Raw genomic sequence first — 25813 nt, 5'->3', positions numbered from 1 at the left:
TGTTGGCACTGTTAGGTCCTAGAACATTTAAGATCCTTCCTGTCACCCATCATCACCTGATGCTTTATTGTCATTGTCTACCTCCCTATCTCTCTCTCGCACTGTCTCGTTTTCTTCATGCAAATTATTTTCTATCTCAAAGTTTTCAAGGCTCTTAAAACTAGCAATTACTAAACTAGAAAGCTTTACTGTGCCAAGTGTTTCCTAAAGTGCAGGCCTGCTAGTGGCACTGTTGAAAGACCAACAGACTTAGTCATTTACATTGTGCTAAAAATTTCTATTTCAAAAAGATACAAATATTTTACTCTGATCTCAAATGTTTCTGTTCAGATTAATCTTAAAATTTATGTCATACAAAAGTATAAGAAACAAAAAAGGCTAAGGTGGTGAAAACCATTTTTATCCTCAATATGAGGTTTTAATTCAGGTAAAATCCTTACATTTCTAGAGCACCATTTTTCTTTTATACAATCAATGGGCAGATTTTTAGGTTTAATCCAACAGGCTGAGTGCTTTAGTATTTTTTTTTTTTTTTGGAAGGCGTTATTTTCATTTTCTCAGTTTAGAACAGAAAAAAAATACATAGTAGGCATCATTTATTGAACATATAAATTATACTTGATTGTTATATCTTAAATTTGTATCCTATAAGCTTATTAAATTCATTTAATAGTTCCAGTAGTTGTTTTATCAATTTCTTGGGATTTTCTGTGTAGACAACCATGTCATCTACCTTTTCCTTGCAGTGACTAGGAAAACTATTATGAAAGTGAGTAGAAATGTGAGAATGTGTTTTGTTTTTCCATTTTGTTTTGTAATATAGTGAATTATATTAAATGATGTGTGAATGTTGAACTGATGCTGCATTGCTGCAATAAATCCCACTTGGTCATAGTGTATTATTTTTACACGTTGTTGGGTTTGAGTCACTAATATTGTACTATAGGTTTATCAATATCCATAAGGAATATTGATTACTTTTCATTTTTGTTGATGTCTTTGTCAGGTTTTGGTTTGGGGATTATGCTGGCTTCATGAAACTAATTGTAAAGTGCTCCCTGTTTCTGTGTTTTGTGAAAGAGTTTCTTGATTAAGGTTAATTATTTTTTTCCTGAGGAAGATTTGCCCTGAGCTAACATCTGTGCCAATCTTCCTCTATTTTTTTTGCATGTGGGACACCTCCACAATGTGACTGGTGCTTGAAGTAGGTCTGCACCTGGGATCCAAACCCATGAACCTGGGCCACTGAAGTGGAACGTGCAGAACTTCAACCAGTTGGCCATGGGGCCTTAGTGCCTTCGTATTTGTACAAAGTAGTGAAACCAGTGAACAGTTAGCCATTAACGATTAGGTAGCTAGTAACTAAAGTGGGTTTTTTGCAATTACTAATTACAGCTTTTAGTTGTTCCCCCACCCACTGTTGCTGTGCTGCTTAGGCAATATGCTATCTGACTCCCACTAGGTTCCTATAGATAACAGCTCCGTGGCGCCTGGGTCACCATGGTAATGGGTGTTTGAGCTGTTTTCCAGGAATTAGGACCCCATTGTCCAGTTCAGGCCGGTTGAGACTACCAGCTCATTAACTGGGCCCGTGCAGACGCCTGATAAGTGATCTTTTGATGTCAAGGGGCTAAAAAATTCCACCCTCAGATCATACTAACACCACCATTTTGTGATCATGAGTCCTATGAAGGGCCATGAAATTGGACTACGCTTGCGCAGATCACTAATTACCTCACTTCTCCTCACCTCCAATCATCTATCCCCACACTCCAGACCACCTTGCCCTCTACCCCATAAACATCCCTGCGTCCCCATTTTTGGGGAGGTGGATCTGAGATTGATTCTCCTGCCTCCTCGCTTGGCTGCTTTATGATTAAATCCTTTCTCTTTGCAAACTTGTCATCTCAGTGACTGGCATAATCACGCGGTGGGCAAAACAAACCTGATTCGGTAACACTAAGAGAAATCTAAACTTGGTTAAGGGATTTTTTCCATTTACATCTTCATTCAAAATGCACACATTTCACAGTAGGCTGAAGCTTTTCAACCTTGAGGTGTAATCTAGATATAAAATATTAACTGTATATTAAATACATAGGTTTGTTGAAACCATTTACCTTGAACCCAAAGACCTATCCATCTGATCAGGTTGTCATTTCCTTTAAAACTTGACAGCATGGGCAGCTAGATAGAAAGGTGGTATTGCAGGTTGGGTTCTCTAACAAACAGGCCCTGCGACGGAGTTTAGTGTGCAACCTGTTTATTTGAGAGTGTTCTTGGTATCGGTGCACATGGAGGGGAAGGGGGCCCAGAGTGGACAGAGGGACAAGTTGAGCTGTTATGTGCAGTCCCTGGGACAGCCTTGACTGATCATGCAGGGAAGTTCTTTGGAGTCAAGCAAGGGGCCCTGGCCCTTTTGTCAATCCTTAACTAGATTAACCAGCCTAACTCTTGCCCCAAGCAATTGCTGATCAGGTTTCTTACTGTAATTTCTGCTTTTTGGCTTTTTAAATTTCTCCAAACTGGGGTAGATAAAGCGGACTTGTTTGGGGCCCTTTAATGTTGGGGGACCAGCAGGGGGTCCCTTTGGTCCACCCAACCTTAGGTAGTACTATATTAAAACTTTGTTTTAACCCCATCAATGTCCATGTTATTTATCCCATTTCTTAATAACCACCTCAAGATTTCCATGATTCTTCCCTTTCAGCATAATATTAACCATCTTTCCCATGAGGGAAAGCTGAAACTGTAAATTCCATTAAGTTCTTAAGACTAATTGTTATATTTCTTGTATCCACCTTTCTAATTTGATCTTTCCATAGGTACCAATAAAACTGCTGTTTATGATAAGAGCTCTCTAAAAAATTTCCAATTTAAGTGATCCATTGTCTGGCCATTGATAAGCAGGATCTCAATAGTAACTCAAACCAACAAGCCTTTTATGGCTTAACCATGGACGTAAGAGATATCCCCAAAGGAGGGTGCAAAAGAAGCAGCCCTCACAAGATCCAGAAAGTTTGCTCCCAAAAATAGTCTAAGAAAGCAAAGGCCTTAGTTGCACAGGCAATAAGGATGGTATAGTGAAAACAGTGTCTCTGATCTCCAACAGGAAGATGGGACGCCTCCAGTCACAAACCCACTAATTTGTGACACCAGGCAGATGCTACTGGAATGGGACTTTTCCAGCACTAAAAAAGCAATGAAGGTTGAGATGACAAAGGCCCCTAGTGGACTGGGACCCCTTATGACAAATTCCCCTAAGAGCTGACACAATCGGACAAGGAGCTGGGTGCTTCAGAACCCCAATCTATTTGGCCGGCTGCCAAGATACCCACTGGTACATGCATCCTCCACTGGTGGAAACCAGAGAGAATATTCTCACTGGTATAAAGTCAAGCTCTCAGGACATAGAACTAAGACAAATACAGCAGACAGAGACAAAGAAAAACAGCAACCATCTCTGGTAGGAAAAAGATCAATAAAGTCAAGAGTACTCTAACAAATGTACTAGAGTCACTAAATCCAAGAAAGTAGTTTCACAGATCTTTTCTCCTGCTAATCTAAATTTAGAAAAGGGAAAAACTCACCACTCTCACTTCCATTGGACCCTGCGGGCAGAGATCCGGGAGGCTGATATGGTAAGAACTCTTACCTCCTGCCGTCTATTGTCAGAGGTCCAGGATCTGTCAGCTGCAGTAGTCCCGATGCGAGCAGCGTCCAGCCAGTTAAGTTTTTCCCATCTTGGTTGCCAACTGTAGAGGAGGAAGAAATTTTTCTCTGCCCTTCTAGGTTCTTCTTGCTGATCTAAGAATTAAATTGGCATGAGAAAGATTAACAGGAGAAAATCAAAGTTTAATAACATGTATACATGGGAGAAACCCAGGAAAACTGAGTAACTAGCTAAAATGGCTGAGGCCCTTACCTTAAATACCATTCTCAGCCAAAGACAAAAGATGTGGGGATGGGGAGAGTCAAGGACTTCAAAGGGAAGGAAGGCAATTCACAGGTAGGTGAAAAGAAGCAAATGGTCAGAAAACAAGTGTTTGGCCACACAGAAACAGAAGAACACAGAGGGGAGCCCAACGAAGCAAAATTTTAAGATTCCTCCCTGTCTACCATCTAGTTCATATTATGCTAAGGTATAGCTTGTTTCCTGAGACAGGTTTTTTTAATCTGAATTCTTTTAGGCAGCTAAAGGGAGGTAACAAGAAAAACTTTCTGAGTCTTCTGTTTCTTAAAATTAATCAGCCTAAAATAATCCTCATGCTAAAGAGACACATATTGGGTGACACATTTTGTTCCTCTTAAAGGCTTTCTTCCAGGTTTGCAGACTTCCAACTTCTTGCTGTATCCTCACTTTGTGGAAGGGGAGAGGGAGCTCTCTGGAGTCTCTTTTATAAAGGCACTGATCCTATTCATAAGGACTTCACCCTCATGACTAATCACCTCCCAAAGGTCCCACCTAATACCATCGCCTTGGGGGTTAGGTTTTCAACATATGAATTTGAGGGGGGATGCAAACATTCGATCTATACCAGGTGCCTTACAGTAGAATACAATTATTACATGTAGAAAAAATGGTGGATTTAGAAAATCACCATTTTTCAACCATTCTTGATTTAGGCAAGAATAATCAATGAATACTAAATGTGAGGGGACGAGTTTGAGTCTACAAAACATCCTATTCATCATCAAAGTATCTCTCTATAAGATACTTATTAATTAGAAGGAGAAAAACAGTAACTTTACAACAGAGAAACCTGGTAGTCATCACCTTAACCAAGTGATCAAAGCTAATATTAGGACAAAGCTACTGTTCCAGATTAAAAGTGACTAAAATGAATATGACAATTAAATGCAATGTGTGATTCCGGATTGTATCTTGGACCAGGAAAAAAATTGCTTTAAAAGGCATTATTAGGGAAAATTGGCAAAATTTGAATAAAGATTGCAGATTAAATCATATTTGTATCAACGTTAAAGTTCCTGAGTTTGATATCAATATTATGGTTTTGTAAGAGAATGTCCTTGTCAGTAGGAGATACACTCTGAAGTATTTGATAAATTTTTAATATCTGTATTTATTTGTATTATACTGAAAGTAAACATAAGATGTCAAAGCAGGGTATTATTACTTACAGGAATAACCACATCAGTTTCCCTTTGCCCTAATTCTTCCCCCTTCTGGGACAATGCAGTAAGAGCCAAATGGACAGGCCTGTACATAAAGGGGTTGGACTACAAGAGACGAGCCCCGAAATTAGGAATCTGGGAGCTTATATAGGAGTAGGGCACTGCCCACCCCTTTCCCTTCTAAAAGAGAGAGAGGGAACCCATTGTACCATTGTCCCAGTCCTTGAAATCCTCTGGAATGTAAATGACTAGCTCAAGGTTTCATCTCACATTGAAATGTAAACACTACCTTTAGGGTGGTAAATTTCTCCCTAGGGTCTCCTATTATCTAACCACCCTTTAGCTTCCAAAGTTTGTCTTTTAACCCAAATTTCTTTGCTCAGAAAACCCTAACTATGCAGAAACACAAAAATATTTCCTTTATAGTCCCATAGTATTTAAGGATAAAGGGAAATCATGGCTGCAATATGATACATATATATATACAATATTTATTTTCTGTTTGGTATTTATTGCTCATGAAGCAATATATTTTATGTTGCAGGTGTTATTTTGAATCTCTCTTCACTTTCTTTGAAAATTAACAATACATCGTTGTTTGTGAGCATTGCACTGAAACCCCAAGGCACACATCACTCTCTCGATCATGGACATCACCAGCAGTGACGCCACAGCTTGCATCATGGCTATGCAGGGTGAGAGAACTGACAGGGGCTTCCGTAAGACAAGGCTCCCACGGGGCTTGAGGGAGATGATGCTATTAGACAAGCAAGGGCTTTATCTCTGTATGAGTGTTACCCAGGGTGGATCAAAGAGCCACTCAAGGGGATCAGGAGATATTTATGTATATATATGTGTATATATATATATATCTCCCGATCTGTTTCTTTATATAGATATATATATAAAGAGAGAGAGCTGATGGAAGAGAAAAAGAGGATAAAGCAAATGTGGCAAAATGTTAACAAGCGAGGAATCTGGATGAAAGGTATACGGGAGTTCTTTATACCATTCTTGCAAGTTTTCTGTTAAGTTTGAAATCATTTTAAAATAAACATCTTAAAAATGTAAAACAAAATGTGGTGGGAAAGAGAAGAAATACCCCACCCTGGAACTACAGGATGCTCACAAACCTACTTATTCTACAAGTACAGTCACTTATACATACATGGGACTGTCACGTCGGTAGGTCTGGCACGAGGGGTTCCTGGCCCTTCCTTCCTGGTGCCCGCAGTTCAGCAGAAGATGTGGTGTCCGCAAGGAGTTTGATGAGGGCACCCATCCAAGGGCACTGAGGAAGCAAATGCCCAGAGGGCAGAAGCCAGTTGCAGTGTGGGGAGATGAGAAGTTCTCCCTGAGGAATAGTTGGAGAACTAAAGAATGAAGGAGGCTTAGCCAAGTGACAGCTGGGGCTGGGGAGACAGAGGACCAACCTAGAGGGGATGAAGATAGTAACAGTACTAGTTTCTTGATCAGAAGGGCTTCTGATCTAAATTAGACAGCAAACCTTTTCCGCGGGCTTCGTAGGGGAGAGTTCATGGTATGAAAAGTGCCTGGCACATAAAAGGAATCTCTAAATATTTGCAGAATACATGAGTAAATGATCCTTTAATTCAAACGTACTTTAATGATAGAAAGTCATCAGACAGGGTTTTTTTCCCCTCTTTGAAGTCAAGATAAAAACAACAGCACTTCAGGGTGCGGTTTTTTTACTTTGCTTCTGGAAAAAGAGATCCATGCCTTCTGCACATAAGTGGATTCTTCCATTTTTTTTCTGAAAGGATAAAAATGACCAATTATATAAAGGCTAAATGAGTCATTTTCATGTACGTTATTTTATACTGTTCTAAAAGTTCTTCTTCTTTTTTTTTTTTTTTTTTTGAGGAAGATTAGCCCTAAGCTATCGTCCGTGCCCATCTTCCTCTACTTTATATGTGGGACGCCTGCCAAAGGATGGCTTGACAAGCAGTGCATGGGTCCACACCCAGGATCCGAACTGGTGAACCCTGGGCCGATGAAGTAGAACGTGCCAACTTAACCGTTGCGCCACTGGGAAGGCCCCTAAAAGTTCTTTTAATAAAGATTTAAGTTGCTCCAAACGTTTTGAATCTTTCTGATAGGCATTATTTACTTCCTGTCTCTTGTTTTTTCATTCTTCTATATTTTCTCTCTGAAAATGGAATATTCAAAACAAAAAAAAAGGTGCTAACTGAAAATCTGGGAAATAAAAGAATGTAGCAAAATCAGCCATAATCTCTTGAGTAATAACCATTCTTTACCATTGTGCTATATTTCTTTTTAATGTATTTTTCCTGAGCATTTATGATATATGTCTGTATATCTTTCAAATCTATTTTTAAATGAGAATAGGAATCTTAAAGGAATAAAAGCTGCACGATAAAATACTTGCATGGTAATTCACATAATGGGGATATTTTCCCAAGCCACTAGTTATTCTTAGAAACCATTTCTTCTGCCTCCTTGATTAAAAGGAAGTGCAGGCGCCATCTGTTAGCTGAACAGCTGTAACTGGAACCGGATAGCCCCGTGGGTGGAGTGTGGGAGGTTAGGAGCCCTCATTCCTGATTTCCTAACTGGTGTCTTCTGCATATGCCTGACTGTGGCTCAGGACGCAGGGCCCTCTGCTGGGCTACGTGCAAAATTCCGTCCAGGGAATTTTCCGGAAAGAAACAAGCCATGGAGAATGCAGGGAAAAAATTGTGAGAACCAAAGAAAACAGTTAAGTATTCATTTGATTTTGCATACAATTTGGAAACTGCTTGGAAGATACAATATTTAGATCATGAAACTAGAAAGTTCATTTTTCCTCCTTCCTTTTTGTTAGCAACGCCTGAGATGTATTGATGTGTTAAGTTTATTTTTTAAAGTTAATTACTAAAATGATGCATTTTTATTATCACTCTAGAAAGCAAAACTACGTAACTTTCAACATCCGTAACTTTATTGTCTTCAGAATGTTAATTACTATATTTTTTTTAATATTAAACTTTACATTCCCCTGGACGTGGTGTAAAAAAAAAAAATATGTTCTGTGACTCAGTGGTTTTCTTTTCAGAAGCACTTATCTCCAGCCACACATTGGAGCAGAGGCTGTCATGAAACCATTGGATTGGGTGCTTCGAAACCCTTTGATAAGAATCTCTAGGCCTTGTAAGTGTTGGTGTCGGCTGACTCTTTGCTCCTCCTGCTCTCTAGTTAGTTAAGATATTAGCAAAAGAGAAGAATACAAAAGAGAACACATTATAGATTTCCATGTAATGAGATACTTATACATCCATGAAAACAAAGGCACTAACTTGGAAAGATGCCACTATTTTATTGCCAAGTGAATAAAAATAAATTGCAGAGCAAAAGCATTCACCGAGCTCATTTTTGTTAAAATAATTATGTTGGTATAAGAATAATGCAACGTTCAGGAGCACATACAAACAAGTATATTTTTAGGAGGCCTAACTTATCAGTGTTTTTTCTTTCATGATGTCTGATTTGTCAGTTATAAAAATATTCACCCTTGTTTTAATGTAATATATATTTCCAAGGTTTTTGTTCTGCTTTGTTTTTTAACATTTAAAGCTTCCATCCAGAAGGAATTTCTTCTGATGTGAGGTGTAAGACAGATATCAAGTTTTCATTTTTCCCCGAAATAACTACTAGATACCCTAGAACTATTTGAAAGTTATTTGAATTTGTCAGGAAAATATCGTATAGGGAAAATGGTGAAAACTTTCAGTCAAAGAAAATTCTCATAATTCTTTAAATATCTGCAGTTTGATAAGTAATGAGATGTAAAGGAAGAAAAAGCCATAGAACATGGAATTAACTAATCACTACCAAAAATGGAACCGTGTCAGGACATCACGTGAACAGGGGAAAGCCGGAGCACCTGGGAATTCTGATACATGCTATTTTTGCATCAAAATCTCCAAGTTGGTAAGGCAGAAAAAGGCTTTCATTGCCTTTATCTTAAGTTTATAAGAGAAGAGTCATTTCAAATATTTAAAATTAAATTTTGCTCTTGGCTTTGAGCTAACAGAATATAAGGCAGCTAACTGAAATGTGTTTCCTTTACCTATTTGTTGGGTAAAACTATGGGGTAAAAAAAACATTGCTGGACATACACCACTCACAAAATTGAACTCGAAATGGATTAAAGACTTAAACATAAAACTTGAAACCACAAAACTCCTAGAAGAAAACAGAGGGGGAAAGCCCCTTGACATTGGTCTTGGCAGTGGTTTCCTGGATATGACAGCAAAAGCAACAAAAGCAAAAATAAACAAGTGGGACTATATCACACTAAAAAGCTTCTGCACAGCAAAGGAATCAATCAACAAAATGAAAATGCAACCTATGGAATGGGAGAAAATATTTGCAAATCATATATCTGATAAGGGGTTAATATCCAAAATTTATAACGAACTCATACAACTCAATAGCAACAAACTAACAACCCAATTAGAAAATGGGTAGAGGAACTGAATAGACAGGTTTCCAGAGAAGACATACAGATGGCCAACAGGTACATGAAAAGATGCTCAACATCTTCATCAGAGAAATGCAAATCAAAGCCACAATGAGACATCACCTCACCCCTCTTACAATGGCAATCATCAAAAAGACAAGAGAGAAGTGTTGGCGAGAATGTGAAGAAAAGGGGCCCTTAATGCACCATTGGTAGGAATGTAAACTGGTGCAGCCAGTATTGAAAACAGTATGGAGTTTTCTCAAAAAATTGAAAATAGAACTATCATATGATCCAGCAATCCCACTTCTGGGTATATATCCAAATAAATTGAAATCAGGATCTCAAAGAGATATCTGCAGTCCCATGTTCACTGCAGCATTACTCACAATAGCCAAGGTATGGAAACAAACTAAGGATCCATCAACAGATGAATGGATAAAGAAGACCTGGGTGTGTGTGTGTGTGTGTGTGTGTGTATATACACTCTACCTAACACCAGTATAATACACATTATTTTCAAGTGTCCATAATACATTCATCAAGATAGCCCATCTCCTGGGCCATTAAAAAAAACCTCAACAAATTTGAAATTATACAGAGTATGTTCTCTGGCCATAATGGAATCAAACCAGAAATCAATAAAATAGAGAAAATTTTCTCACACTTGGAAATTAAATAGCATACACTTAAACAATCCATGAGTCAAAAAGGAGGTTTCAAAGGAAATTTTAAAAACATGGGACTGAATAAAAATGAAAATACAACATATTAAAATGTGTGGAATGCAACTAAATCTGTGGTGAGAGGGAAATTTATAGCACTAAATGCTTGTGAAGCTGGGTACCTGAGGGTTACTGTGAATATTCCATAAGAACTTGGTTACCCTCTGACCTTGTTCCTAGCATGACATAGATGAAATGATGTTAATAAATAACCTTAATCCCCATTAGATGTATTTGTTAAGTCCAAATGCTTATGTCACAGCCCACACATAATTATAGCTTGCTAATTTGTTTCCTTGTCTAACCAAAGGGGTGACTCAAAGGTCACCAGGATTTATGAGTTTATTTTGCAGAGGAAAAAGAATGCCTTTAAGAAAGCTACGACCACCAGATAACCAGCCCCCAGCTGCCACTGATGCCAAAAAGTCTGGCTGTTCAAGGTCTTACCTGGAGTGAAAGAAACACCGACTTCCCCTTTGTTTCCCTGAAACTCCTCCTCCCAAGCCCCTCAGCCCTATAAAGATCCCATGCTTCCTTCTTTTGTTAAGGTGGATCTGAGAGAACCTATTCTCCTATCTTCTCAATTTGGCCAGTTCAAGTAAACCTTTCTTCATTTCCAAGCACCCAGTGTCTCAGTGATTGGCTTACCATGCATCAGGCACATGCCTGAGATTAAGAGATTTGGTATCACATTAAGAAAGAGGAAAGGCCTCAAATCAGTAAGCTAAGTTTCTACCTCAAGACTAGAAAAAAAAAGAGCAAAATATACCGAAACAGTACAAAGAAAATAATAAAGGTCAAGACAGAAATCAATGAAATCAAAAACAGAAAAACAATAGAAAAAAATCAATGAAAAAAAGGTTGGTTCTTTGAAAATATCAATAAAATTGATAAACCTCTAGCTGGTGTGACAAAAGTAAAAGAGAGAAGACACAAATCACCAACACAAGGAATGAAATGAGATCTCACTACAGTTCCTGCAGCCATCAGAAGGATAATAAGGGAATACTAGGAACAACTTTACTCTCGTAAATTCTACAAGTTAGAATAAATTGACCAATTCCTTGAAAACCATGAACTTTTTACAAAAGCTCAACCAAGATGAAATAGGTAACCTGAAAAATGTCATAACCATTCAAAAAATTGAATTTGTAATTTAAAAGCTCCCAAAAAAAGAAATCTCCAAGTCTGAGGGTTTCACTGGAGAATTCTATGAAACATTTAACATTAAAGTGATACCAATTTTACACAATCTATTCCAAAAATAGAAGAGGAGAGAGCACATCACAAACTCATCTCATGAGGCCAGTGTTACCCTGATACCAAAGCAAAACAAAGACAGTGCAAAAACAAGAAAATTACGGACCAATATCCCTCAAGAACATAGACACACACAAAAACTTCAACAAAATGTTAGCAAACCAAATTCAGCAATGTATAAAAAGAAATATACACCATGACCAAGTGGGATTTATTCTGAGTATGCAAGGCCTGCTCAACATTTGAAAATCAATCAATTTATTCCATCATATCAACAAGCTAAAGAAGAAAAATCATATGATCCTATCAATTGACCCAGAAAAAGCATTTGACAAAATACAACATTAAAACTCTCAGCAAGTTATGAATAGAGGGTATTACCTCAAGCTGATAAAGAGCATCTACAAGAAACCTATAGCTAACATCACACTTAATGGTGAAAGACTGAATCTGTAATTATTTGTTGAAGCAATTTTATGGTGGCTGCTTTAAAATTCTTGACTAATAATGTCAACATATGATTTATCTTGGTACTGATCGTCTTTTCTCATTCAAGCTGTGGATTTTCCTGATTCTTGGTATAAGTGATTTTTTTTATTATATACAGAACATTTTTGATATTATATTATACTATTCAATCTTCTTTTGGGGAGATACTATAGCGTAAGACATTTTTTTTGAGTGGTAGTCCCCCTGTTGAGGTGTGGCATGAAGAGGATGGATTGGGTGTGTACTTAACGACTTCCCGCTGGGCATTTCCAATGACAGCCCAGCAAGGGTGGAGCACTTACTCCCACCCCCTCTGTCTGCTGACACCTTCCCAGCAAGATTAGGGCAAAGGCTGGCACCATCTCCTTACCTCTGTGTGAGGGTGTAAGCTCATCTGCCTGCTGGGCCCTGCTGACACCAGAGGTGAGGGGAACGTGGAATCCTGATTAGACTCCACCCATACTACCTTGTTTAGTCTGTTGATGCCCTGTGAGGTGGAGGCTCAGTTCACTTCCTCCTGCTGAGAGGTGAGGTGGAATATCAGCTCCCTGCTCCCCGGATGAAATGTAGGAGTGGAGGAGGGTTGGTTTTTCCATTGATGTTTGGCTGGTGTAGGACTGGTATTATCTAAAAGGTTTCCTCTTGTTAGGCTACCTATTTTCCAGGACCTTTGGCTAAGTGGAACAGGCTTTCCTGGTAGATTTTTCTTTTTTTTTTTTGGTCTGTGCCTACATTACCAAACCGGGCTCATTTTTGCCCATCGCCAGAAAGCCAGTCACCCAAATGATGAGGTTGGGGCAGAGAGAGGGTTTTAATCACAAGGCAGCCAAGTGAGGAGGCAGGAGAACGAGTCTCAAATCTGCCTCCTGGAAAATAGGGACTCAGGGATGTTTATGGGGTAAAGGGACACAGTGGTCTGAAGTGTGTGGATAGATGACTGGAGGTGAGGACAGGGGAGGCCATTGATGATCCGCACAAGCAAGTCAAGCTTCATGGCTCTTCATAGGACTCATGATCACAAAATGGTGGCATTAGCGTGATCTGATGGTGGAGTTTTCAGCCTCTTGACTTCAAAAAGGTCATTTATTGAGCATCTGCACAGGCCCAGCTGATGAGTTGGTAGTCTCAACCTGCCTGAACTGGACAAAGGGGTCCCAATTCCTGAAAAACAGCTTGAAGGTCCATTACCATGGTGACCCAGGTGCCAGGGAGATGTTATCTATAGGAACCTAGTGGGAGCCAGACAACATATTGCCTAAGCAGCACAGTTAACAATGGGTGGTCGGACAGATAAAAGCTATAATTAGCAATTGCAAAAAAACACTTTAGTTACTAGTTACCTAATCATTAATGGATAGGTGTTTACCAGTTTCACCTATTGGCAGTTCCGGATTGCAGGCTGCTGGAGCTCCGTGTCCAGAATTTACAGGCAGCAATAAGGAAGCTATCCTGTTCCTCAAGTCTGAGATCCCTAGGCAGTCCACCTTCTTTCCACCTTTCAGAGTCTTCCTGTGCTTGTTTGTGTGTTACATCCAGGTGTTTTTAGCTGTAAGAGGGAGGACCTGGGGGGAATGGGGCTACTCCATCTTGGCTGGAACTGGAAGTCCTGTTATTATTTATTTTGGTACTCAAATTGTCCAGATTTGGTCCAGTGAGAGCCCCTTCAAGCTGCCTTCTGTGTCATTCTGATATGTCGCCATTATTCTCTGAGCACTCCCTTTCTGGCACAAGATGTTCCGAGCTCATCTTGTACTTTCCCTGCTCCAGCCCTAGAATAAGCCATTTCTCCAAAGAGCCCTGGATCCTTTAGTGGGGAGTGGTATTTAGAAACCAATAACGATGGGGACTAGCGGTTACCGTCCTCATCCCTCTGGGGCTCCAACGCTCAGCTTTTCCTGATAGAAGTGTGTGAAAGACAAGGTTAGATGTGCCTCTGATCACAGTAAATGTTCTTCTTGCAGCACCTGATGCCTCCCCCAGGCTCTCCAGTCACTCTGGCATTGATCGCTACAAAGGTATGGGCTTGGCTTTGGGAGCGAGCTTGCACTTTGCCAACTGCAGACATAGCTGGAGGGATCGGGAAAGACCTAAGGGCTGAACCATTTTAAGCGCCTTAGTTTGCTTGTGGGCGGGGATGGGTTATGAGATGAGCGAGAAGCCTGCTCCCGCGATCGGTGTGTTCCTGTTTCGCCCGGTCAGGAGCGAGTCCTGTCAAGTCGCTGCCGTGTGTTCGGCCGTGAGGGGTTTGACTTGGAGCAGGCAAGAATCCCCGCCTGGAACCTGCTCCCGCGATGAGAGCAACGTCGCCCCCTCCAGCATCTCCCCATCTCTCCGCCCCTCTGCCATCCCTCTCTTCCAGCCTCTGAGCCTCCATCAGCATCTCGGCCGGCTGTTTACGTCCCATCACAGTCCCTCCTTCCAGATCTCCCCTTGCCCTGCTCGATTCCCCGCCCTTTCGAGTCTGCGGGCGCTTCTCATTGGCGCCACCAGCGCCGCGGAGACTGGCTGCGCAGCCCAGGAGGCGCCTTTTTGGCACTTGTGCCCTTGGCGACAGAGGCTGGGCTCCTTGGGAGCTGCAGGGGCGGTGAGTTAGTCCTCATCCCCTAATTAATAAACAGGAGAGTGTTTACTAAGTGCCAGCCACCATGTAGGCAGTGGATACAAGTCCTGTGTTTTAAGACGTCATGAAGTCTCGTCTAATTACCACATTTTCTTTCTTTTAAAGCTTTATGGAGGTATAATTGATATACAAAAAATTGCACATATTCAAGGCATACATCTTGATGAGTTTGGACATATGCATACAGCTGTGATACCATCACTACAAGCAAGATACTAAACATATCCATCGCCTCCAAAAGTGTCCTTCTGTTCTTTTGTGTGTGTGTTTTTTTCTTTTGGTGATAAGAACACAACATGAGATCTATCCTCTTAGCATATTTTGAAGTGTACAATCCCTTATTGTGTACTATATACGGTATTACGGTTGCCTATATTGGCACTCTGTTGCACAGCAGATCCCTAGAACTTACTCCTCTTGCATAACTGAAACTTTATACTCATTGAACAATTCCCCATTTCCCCCTCCTCGCAGCCCCTGGCAACCACCATTCTATTCTCTGCTTCACTGAGTTTGACTGTTTTAGGTACCTCATCTAAGTGGAATCGTGCAGTATTTGTCCTTCTGTGACTGGCTTATTTCACTTAGCATAACGTGCTCCAGGTTCATCCATGTTGTTGCAAATGGTAGGATTTTCTTCTTTTTGAAGGCTGAATAGTATTCCATTGTATTTATATACCACATTTTCTTTATCCATTCATCCACTGATGGACACATAGGTTGTTTCCATATCTTGGCCATTGGGAGTAATGCCGCAATGACTATGGGAGGGCAGCTGTCTCCTTGAGATCCTGATTTCAATTCTTTTAAATATATAACCAGAAGTGGGATTGCTGGATCATATATGGTAGTTCTATTTTTAATTTTTGAGGAACTGCCATACTGTTTTCCATAGTGACTACACTATTGTACTTTCCCACCAACAGTGCACAAGGGTTCCAATTTCTCTACATCCTCACCAATACTTGTTATTGGGGGGAGGTGTTTTTTTTTTTTATAATAGTCACCCTGAAAGGTGTGCAATGATATCTCATTGTGGTTTTGATTTGCATTTCCCTGATGATTAGTGATGTTGAGCCCCTTTTCACGCACCTGTTGGCCATTTGTATATCTTCTTTGGAGAAATGTCTTCAGGTCCTCTGCCCATTTTTAAATCAGGTTATTTGTTTTTTTGCTATTGAGTTGTAAGAAATTCTTATATATTTTGGATATTAACCTCTTATCAGATAGATGGTTTGCAAATATTTTCTCCCTTCCTGTAGGTTGCCTTTTCACTCTGTTGATTGTTTCCTTTGTTGTGCTGAAGCTTTTTAGTTTGATATAGTTTCACTTGTCTATTTTTGCTTTTGTTTCCTGTGCTTTTGGTGTCAAATCTAAGAAATCATTGCCAACATCAATGTCAAGGAGATTCTCCCGTATGTTTTCTTTGAGGAGTTTTACAGTTTCGGGTTTTATATTTAAGTCTTTAGTCCATTTTGAGTTGATTTTTGTGTATGGTGTAAGATAGGGGTCCAGTTTCATTCTTTGGCATGTGGCAATTATTTCAAAAAGAGGAGATGGACTCAAGCATTTGGGCACAATACTTCAGTTCCTGTCAGAGCCCAGATCAAGAGAGCAGCCCACCAGGTGCTCTGGGTGTGCAGAGGTGCCCTGAAGATGGAGCAAGTGGCTCTCCTAGGCTGATGGGGAGAGTGGGGAGGAGCACGGGAAGGGGCAAAGCACAGGCTTGGGTCACCCGGGCCACTTTGCCTCCAGCAAGATCAGTGTGGCTCCACATTGTCCGACCCTGGGCCTTCCTGGGTGGCCCGTGACAAAAGCCCTGAGGAATCTGGGCTTCCCAGGGATGGGGGTTCACAAGGGGCTGACATGTTGGGGGAGACACCTGCCCCCCACACCTCCCTGGACATCTGCCTGCAGGGCGCAGGCCAGGGAACAGACTTACCTCGTATGGTTGCTGCTTTTCTGCATTTGGTGTTTTTTTTACACTTTTACTAAATATGCATGAATCCCTGAACTTTTAGCATATTTCTGCAAATAGTTAAACTTTATGTAAATTATGTCAGTGTATGTGTTCTTCTGCAGTGTGCCTTATTCCTCTCAACATATTTGCTGGAGATTATGCCTTTCTTAGTTTCAGTGCAAATAACTCTTAACACTCTATAGATTGTATTATTCATTTTTTAATTTTTTTTTTTTTTGCTTTTTCTCCCCAAATCCCCCCAGTACACAGTTGCATATTTTTTTTAGTTGTGGGTCCTTCTACTTGTGGCATGTGGGACGCCGCCTCATCATGGCCTGATGAGCGGTGCCATGTCCGCGCCCAGGATCCGAACCAGCGAAACCCTGGGCCGCCGAAGTAGAGCTCGAGAACTTAACCACTTGGCCCCAGGGCCAGCCCCTTATTCATTTTTTTTTAAATGTCGTGTTTTGATTAACAAACATTTTAAAATTGAATATAGAAGGATCAAATGGTTCTTTCCTATGTAGTTTGTGTGTTTGTATCTAATCTAAGGGATTCTTTTCTACACTAAGTTTATAAAGCTATTCCCTTGCAATTTCTGCTGTAAGTTTTAAGGTTTGGGGTTTCACATTTATGTTTCCATCTCCCTACAACTGATGTGTATGTAAAGTGTGAAGTAGGGATCTGATTGTATTTTTTCCTTCATGTGGATGCCTGATTGTCCGAGCTGTTTATTAAAATACCCATCCTTTCCCCACTGATCTGCTCTCCACTTCTGCCATAAGTCAAACAGATCTAGACGGTTCTGTTTCTGGGCTCTCTCCTTTATTTGGGATGTTTGTATTTCCTTTCAACAATATCACACTGCCTTGGTTACTACATATTTATAATAAATCTGGAAACATTGTGGGCAATTTCCCCCATTTCATTCTTTTTTTAAGACTGTCTTAGGCCATTACACTTTCATGTAAATTTTAAAGTCTGCTTGTCAAGTTCCTCAGGGATCCTTTTTAAGATTTTGCCTGAGATCACATTGAATTTCGGATTAACTTGGTGAGACTCAACATCTTACTGATATTAATTCTTCTCATGGATGAATGTGGTGTCTCCACTTACTTAGGTCTCCTTTTCTGTCTTTCCACCAAATGTTATAATTTAGCCATGAAAGTTGGCTCTGGAGACAACTGCACGAGTCCAAATCCTGCCTCTGCTCAGGCGTTTGACTGTGGGAACGTCCCCTAACCTCTCAGTGTTACAGCGTGCTCGTCCGCAAATCGGGGATCATAACTTTGCTTATTTCGCAGGACTGCTCTGAGGGTTAGATAAGTACATAGCACACTTGCGGTAGTGCGGGGCACACAGTAATCACTATAATTATTTTCACAATTCTTCCCAGATTTATTTATGGGTCCTTATATTTTTGGCTGCTATTACAGATACTATATATTTTTTAATAGACTATTTTTTTGAGGAGTTTGAGGTTCACAACAAAATCAAGGAGAAAATAGGGAGAGTTCCCATATATCCCCCATCCCCACACATGCAAGGCCTCCCACTATCGACACCCCCTGGCAGAGGGTATATGTTACAATCAATGAACCTCCATTGACACATCACTATCATCCAAAGCCCATAGTTTACATTAGGGTTCACTCTTGGTGTTGCACATTCTATGAGTTTAGATAAATGTATAAAGACATGTATCCACCGTTATAATACCATACAGAATAGTCTCACTGCCCTAAAAACCCTCTGCTCTGCCTGTTCACCCCTCCTCCTTACCTCTGACAGCCACTGATCTTTCTACTGTCTCCATAGTTTTGCCCTTTTCCAGAATATCATATAGCTGGAATCATACAGTATGTAGCCCTTTCAGATTGGCTTATTTCACTTAGTATATGCATTAAGTTTCCTCCATATATTTTTATGGCTTAATAGCTCATTTTTTTCAGTGCTGACTAGTATTCCACTGTCTGGATGTCCCATGGTTTATTTATCCACTCACCCACCAAAAGACATCTTGGTTACTTCCAAGTTTTGGCAATTATGAATAAAGCTGCTCTAAACATCCACGTGCATGTTTCTGTGTGGACATAAGTTTTCAGCTTATTTGGATAAACACTAGGAGCTCAATTGCTGGGTCGTATGGTAAGAGTATTCTTAGTTTGGTAAGAAATTGAATAACTGTCTTCCAGAGTGACTGTAGCATTTTGCATCCCCACCAGCAAAGAGTGAGAATTGCTGTTGCTCCGCATCCTCATGTTGATGTTGTCAGGGTTTTGGATTTTCACCGTTCTAATACATGTGTAGTGGTATCCCATTGTTGTTTTAATTTGCAATTCCCTGATGAGAGGATGGTGCAAAAATGGTTCCACTTGCTGCACACAGGGACGCTAGGAGTCAGAATTGACGTGAGGGCACTAACAAGACGACCTACGATGTGGAGCATCTTTTCATGTGCTTCTTTGCCATCTCTATGTCTTTTTTGGTGCGGTGTCTGTTCAGACCTTTTGCCCATTTTTTAATCGAGTTGTTCATTCTCTTATTGTTGAGATTGTATACTTTGGATAACAGTCCTTTATCAGCTATGTTTTTTGCAAATATTTTCTTCTGGTCTGTGGCTTGTCTTCTCATTCCCTTGATATGCTATCTACTTTTCAATTATGTTTTCTAACTGTTTATTGCTAGCAATATAGAAATGCAATGGATTTGCTATATCTAGCTTGTATTACAGCAACTTTGCTAAAATCTCTTATTATTTTTAATTCTTTCTCTGTAGAGTCTTAGGTTTTCTTTATAGACAATCATATCTTCTGACAGTGACAACATTTTTTCCTTTTTCCTTATCCTTACACCCGTTATATCCCCCTTTTTTCTTCCTGTCTTAGTTAAGCTCTCCAGTAGAATACTGGATAGAAGCAGGTGATAATGGTAACTCATATGTTTGTCAATTTCTTGTTCTTCCTTCTTCCTTTCATCTCCAACCTTTCTTGTGGTATTACTGTCACTCTCCTCCTTCACCATTTAGAAGGTGGCTTAGAGATAGTCTATTGTTCATAAACGTTCTCTGACTTTATTTTCTAAAATGTCCTTATTTTGCTTGCATTTTCAGTTGGGTAAACACATCTTTTTTCAAAAATCATCTTTATTGAGATATACTTGACATACAATAAATTGCACATATTTAAAGTGTACTATTTGATTAGTCTGATGTTTGCATCAGTGAGGATACCACCACAGTTAAGAGAGTGAACATATCCTTCACCCCCAAAAGTTTCCTCTCGCCCCTTTGTAATGCCTCCCTTCTGCTCCTCGCTGTCCCCACAAACCCCCAGGCAACCTGATGTGCTTTCTGTCACCACAGATCAGCTTGCATTTTCCAGAATTTTATATAAATGGAATCATATAATGTACACTTTTTTGTGTGTAACTTCTTTTACGTAGCAGTATTATTTTGAGATTCATCAATGTCATGGTGGGTATCAATATCCATTCCTTTGTGTTGCTGAGGAGCGTTCTGTTGTACTGCCCTTCCACAGTTTGTTTATCCATTTACTTGTTGATGGACATTGGGTCATTTCCGGTTTTTGTCTGTTACAGATAAAGCTGCTATGAACATTTGTGTACCGAAAGGTGTATAACAGTTTTATTTCTCTGATCATTCTTGTGGGTTAACATGTAAGACTTTGCATTTGAAGGACAATGTCTAGTTTATTGATAATATCTGTTCCAACACCATGCACAAACGTTTTTTGTTCAAGTTTTTTTATGATGATATTACAAACTAACTTTAAAAACCTTTTACAAATAGCTCATGTTTGAAAGTCACAGAAGTCAATAATATATAAGGATGATATTTTTGAAGTGAGCCACAGTAGAGGTGATAGAATCGCCCTCATGGCTCCTGGGACACTGAGCTCTTGAGTTTTTTAAAGATTTTATTTTTTTCCTTTTTCTCCCCAAAGCCCCCCGGTACATAGTTGTATATTCTTCGTTGTGAGTCCTTCTAGTTGTGGCATGTGGGACGCTGCCTCAGCGTGGTTTGATGAGCAGTGCCATGTCCGCGCCCAGGATTCGAACCAACGAAACACTGGGCCGCCGCAGCGGAGTGCACGAACTTAACCACTCGGCCACAGGGCTGGCCCCTTGATTTTTTTATACACCTCTCTGGATAGCTCATTCAACATTTTATTCATCAAATAATTATTGAGTAGCTATTCTGTGCCAGGCACTGTTCCAGGCAGTTGGTATACAGCCGTGAGCAAATCTGAGTCTCTTTTCTCGCAGGTACAGCATTCTCATAGAAGGTAGCTCATCCTTGGAATGTCTTAATGAACTTCTCATACTAAGCACGGGCCTTACACCTGGGGTTCCCTAGCCTTCTGTTCTTGACCCTCTGCCTTCTCTCCACCTGCTTTCCCTGGCCGATCACCTCTTTGCTCATTATTTTAACCTTCTATCTACATGCTTCTCACTGCCAAATGTGTGTCTCCAGCTCTGATCCTGCTTGACCTATGGGAGTGTCTCAGGTGTTTCAAGCTCAATATATCTAGAAAGATCTTGTCACCTTACAGTCGAATCCCCTCTCCTCCCCTTCCCCATCCTCTTCTTCTGGTACTCATGCCCAAATAACCCTGAAATGGAAGTACTGCCAATCTGGAGGTTGAACTCTCCTCCCACATTTCATGAAACAGCAAGACTTGTGGATTTTACACGCACAAATGAATTCTGTTCTAGTCTCTCCTTTGTGTCCCTCCTAGTTCAAGTCCTAGGCTCCTAATCTATTCTCTCCCTTTGTTATGGACTGAACTGTGTCCCCTCAAAATTCGTATGTTGAAGACCTAACCTCCAGTACCTCAGAAGTGACCTTATTTGGAGATAGAGCTGTTACAGAGATAATCGAGTTAAAGTGAGGTCATTAGGGCGGGTCCCTAATCCCATATGACTGGTGTCTTTATAAAAAGGGAAATTCGGATACAGACACACGTGCACAAAGAGAACGCCACGTGAAGATGAAGGCAGAGATCAGGGTGAGGCCGCAGAAGCCAAGGAGCTTCAGACTGCCAGCAAACCACCAGAAGCTGGGCGAGAGGCCTGCAACCGATTCTCCTTCTCAGCCCTCAGAAGGAACCAACCCGGGGCTGGCCCCGTGGCCGAGTGGTTAAGTTCACTCGCTTCCCTTCAGTGGCCCAGGGTTTCGCCGGATCAGATCCTGGGCACAGACCTGGCACTGCTCGTCAAGCCATGCTGAGGCGGCGTCCCACATAGCACAACTAGATGGTCCTACAACTAGAATATACAACTGTGTACTGGGGGGCTTTGGGGAGAAGAAGAAGAAAAAAAGAAGAAGATTGGCAACAGATGTTAGCTCAGCTGCCAATCTTGAAAAAACAAACAAAAAAGAAGGAACCAACCCTGCCGACACCTTGATGTCGGACTTCCAGCCTTCAGAACTGTGAGACGGTAAGTTTCTGTTGGTTAAGCCTCCAGTTAGTACTACTTCTTTACAGCAGCCCTAGCAAACGAACACACCTTCTGTTTTGGATCCCTCTCCCGTTCACTCTCAGCACTGCTGCCAAGGGAGTCAGAGCTGAAGACCAACATTCTCATATCATTCTCCTACCAAAAGCCATTCAGTAGCTCTTCCTCATTTCCAAAAAGCGGTCCAAACTCCTTCAAGTGGAGTTCAAGGCCATTCATGTCCTGGCCCCAGCTGCCTGATCTTTCAAGCCCTCTTGCTCTCGCACTTGAGCCTTATGGATCTGCTGGGGGGCTCTCCACCACCTAGTGCTCGGTCCTGCCCTTGGGCCTTTATTCCTGTTCTTTCTGTCTGTGAAGTCCTCCGTACTTTCTTCTATCGGTTCATTCTTATTCCTTCAGTACTCAGCTCTGGTACTTTCTTTCAGGGGCAAGTGGTCCCCTTCCTTGTGCCTGATGCAAACCCCTGTCTTACTACTATATAGAAACGATCTCCTGAGGATTCCTGCTCTCCCATGGAGAGTGTCATCTGAAGGGTGAGGTGGACGTCAGCCTCATCTCTACACTGTAGCGGCCCTGCACCGTTCCTGTATGACACTGAGTAGGCACTCGTTACAAGTTCATTTAACAGAACTAAAAATACCAGTAGATACCCCAAAGATAAAGTGACAAGTGGCTTGAACAAACAAGTTTTTTTTTTTTTTTTTGAGGGAGGTTAGCCCTGAGCTAACTGCTGCCAATCCTCCTCTTTTTGCTGGGGAAGACTGGCCCTGAGCTAACATCCATGCCCATCTTCCTCTACTTTATACGTGGGACGCCTACTACAGCACGGCTTGCCAAGTGGTGCCATGTCCGCACCCGGGACCCGAACCTGCAAAGCCCAGGCCGCCAAAGCGGAACATGGGCACTTAACTGCTATACCACCGGGCTGGCCCCTGAACAAACAAGTATTTTTTTTTTAAAAGATTGGCACCTGGGCTAACCACTGTTGCCAATCTTTTTTTTTTCCTGCTTTATCTCCCCAAACCACCCCCCCCATACACAGTTGTACATATTAGTTGCAGGTCCTTCTAGTTGTGGGATGTGGGACGCCGCCTCAACGTGGCCTGACGAGCGGTGCCGTGTCTGCGCCCAGGATCCGAACCCTGGGCTGCCACAGCGGAGCGCGCGAACTTAACCACTCGGCCACGGAGCCGGCCCCACAAACAAGTATTAATGTGACTTTTTAAGAAAAACTATGGGGAAATGTTCATCTTACTAGTGAAAAAAGAAACTAAAATGAACACAACCAGAAAAAAATCATTTTCAAATATCAAAGTCGCATTAACTAGAAATAATGATACTCAGTGCTGAAGATGGAGTATAATGCGGGTTGGGAGTATAAAACAGCTCACTTGGAAAGAAAGGAATATTCTCTTGGCAGCTGAATATGACACCTTAAGGAGGGTAATACCCTTGGGCCCAGTAATCCTTCTTCTGTGGTCAGAGCTAAAGGGAAAAATGGAAAAACAGGACAGTCTTCCCACGTGAAAGTGATTCACTCCTGCTCTTGACTGCAACATCAGTGTTCGTGTCCTAGCCTGGCCCCGGGCCACCCTGGCACGAGGCGTCAGGCAGAAGAAACTGAGCTGCTCCTTCCCTGTGATTCTGAGAGCTGGAGGGCGGAGCCCCAGAAGGCAGGATGGAACTGAGCCCTGGGACAGGAAGAGCCTCACCTGGGGGCACAGGAGTGGAGCTCAGGGTGATCGCCGAACTGTCTTGTCTGCAGCCACGAAGAGAGCACCTGGCATGGGAGTCACACCGAATGTTCCCTCAGCCTTCTCCAGTGGACAGCAGGTCGGGGAATATATGTGGGGTGGATGGGGAGACCTCTCTTTTTGATTGTGGGGGGCTGAGGAGGGAATAACCAAGGAGACAGGCCCAGGATGCCACACTGAACCAACTTCACTAGTGAGAGCTAGGGAGGGGCCCCAAGTACCAGCTTGTCCCGGTCACTCCCAAGGTAGTCAGGAAGGCCTGGAGCCAGTTACAAAGGAGGAATTCCTGGCAGGGGTGGGGGGCCAGACCTCGGTCTCCCCTAAGTCATACTGGGCTATGAACTCTGGAAACAGCAGCACCAGAAGCTTCCAGTTGGCCAGGACTTCCTCCCCTTCCAGCCTGGGGCAGTCTGCTAGACTATGGAAGAAGGAAGCAACTGACTTATGGGGACTCTCCTCTTCCTTGCAGAGACACCTGGATCTCAGGAGAGGGATCTCAGTCAGAGTGGGGCCTTAATCCCCCAGCAACCCCAGACAAGACCCACCTCCTCCCATGGTTTCTCACCCATGTTCTCCTCAGACAGGGCCATGGCTGCCAGCAGCACGAGACACTGACTCCATCAGACTGTCAGCAAGGGGACGGACCTGCCAGCTCCTGGAGGATAGGGCTGCTCTTTTTACAGGAGTATGCTTCCGGAGCTAGTCACGGTGGCCTGCGTGCAGTACACACTGTATATATAACGCTAAAGAAAGGTCTCTGGGATACGCAGCCTCACTCTTGAACAGCCGCTCTTGCATTGTAATCTGTACTTGTGGAGTGGAAGGGGCCCTAGCCTGGCAGGTGTGGGGAGTGAATTATGGCGGCTCTCAGGCGCTTTCTCACACTTCACTGAAGAGATGCTGAGGTTGCTGAGGCATCGTGGTGAATTCAGAGGGAGAGCTGGGCCGGAGATCTAAGAACCACCCTCAGCCTCCCTCTCCCCTAGGGACCCCCCCTGAAATATCTCCCCTCCCTTTGTCTTCCCTCCTCCTTCTCTGAATCCCTCTTTCTCTCTCTCTCTCTGTCTCCCTTCATTCCTTCCATACTTTGTCTCTAGACCTCATTCTTTCTCCTTCTCTAGCCCTTCCTTCCTTCCATCCGTCTTCCTTCCTTCCCTCCTTCTGTCCCTTCTAAATGAAGGGATCCAGCGCTCCTTATGCCCCATAGATAGCTCTAGGTTGCATTGTGGTGTCAAAGACCATGGTCAGGTTGGAAGGACGGTACTTGAGTTGTGTGACATTTCAGTCTCTGCCTCCTCTTTCCCAACAGCCACTTCACTCCCTGTGTTGTAAAACCTCAGGCCAGACTGAGACTTTTCCTGGTGATGAGGATCAAGGCTGCCCCAGGGAGAGAAGCCCAAGGCGTCCTGGCCCACATGCCAATCTATATCATCCTCCGGGAAGCACAGGACGTCTGACATGATCCGACCTGATTCGTATCCAGAGTTATAGAACCACCCAATAACCAGACCCCACCTGCACTGACACAATTTTAACGACTTTTTTACATGATCTTTCCTTTGTCTTGTAAAGAAATAACTCACATACCTATGCCTTATAAATTGAGCCCTGCCCTCAACCCATTGCAGCTCTTCACTGCCCATGGGGCCTGTCCTCATGCTATTCTCTGAATAAAGGAGCACTACTACCAGACCCTGAGAGTCCGAGAAATCTTTCGGCTCCTCGGCTCGCCGAGCCCGCATCGCTAGGAAGAGTGGGTGGGTGGTTGGCTGAATTAGAGACATAACACATGGTTGGAAGGCTGCCAAGGTAGGAGAAGGGGCCACTGGGGCAGGATGGGGAAGTCCGAGAACCTCTCGCAGGCAGAGGCCCCATGGCAACCTCCCCAACGGACGGAGCCCTTGA

The 25813-nt window shown here is 42.2% G+C and overlaps 1 long non-coding RNA gene across 3 annotated transcripts; it reads left to right on the top strand.

Moving 5' to 3' along the window:
• The first annotated feature begins 8199 nt into the window (after positions 1 to 8199).
• Positions 8200 to 25599, top strand: LOC139081182 (uncharacterized). 3 transcript variants are annotated; one of them, XR_011536299.1, is made up of 3 exons: positions 8200 to 8307; positions 14055 to 14108; positions 25218 to 25599. It is a non-coding gene; the product is annotated as an uncharacterized lncRNA (long non-coding RNA). The 3 variants fall into 3 exon arrangements; XR_011536298.1 differs by lacking the exons at positions 8200 to 8307; positions 25218 to 25599 and adding exons at positions 12433 to 12516; positions 14819 to 14949; XR_011536300.1 differs by lacking the exons at positions 8200 to 8307; positions 25218 to 25599 and adding exons at positions 13564 to 13641; positions 14819 to 14949.
• Positions 25600 to 25813: the final 214 nt, after the last annotated feature.

The sequence above is a fragment of the Equus przewalskii genome, chromosome X (genome assembly GCF_037783145.1).
Source record: "Equus przewalskii isolate Varuska chromosome X, EquPr2, whole genome shotgun sequence".
Lineage (NCBI taxonomy): Eukaryota > Metazoa > Chordata > Mammalia > Perissodactyla > Equidae > Equus > Equus przewalskii.
Note: the sequence above shows the minus strand (reverse complement) of the source record. Positions and strands in the feature narration are given on the sequence as shown.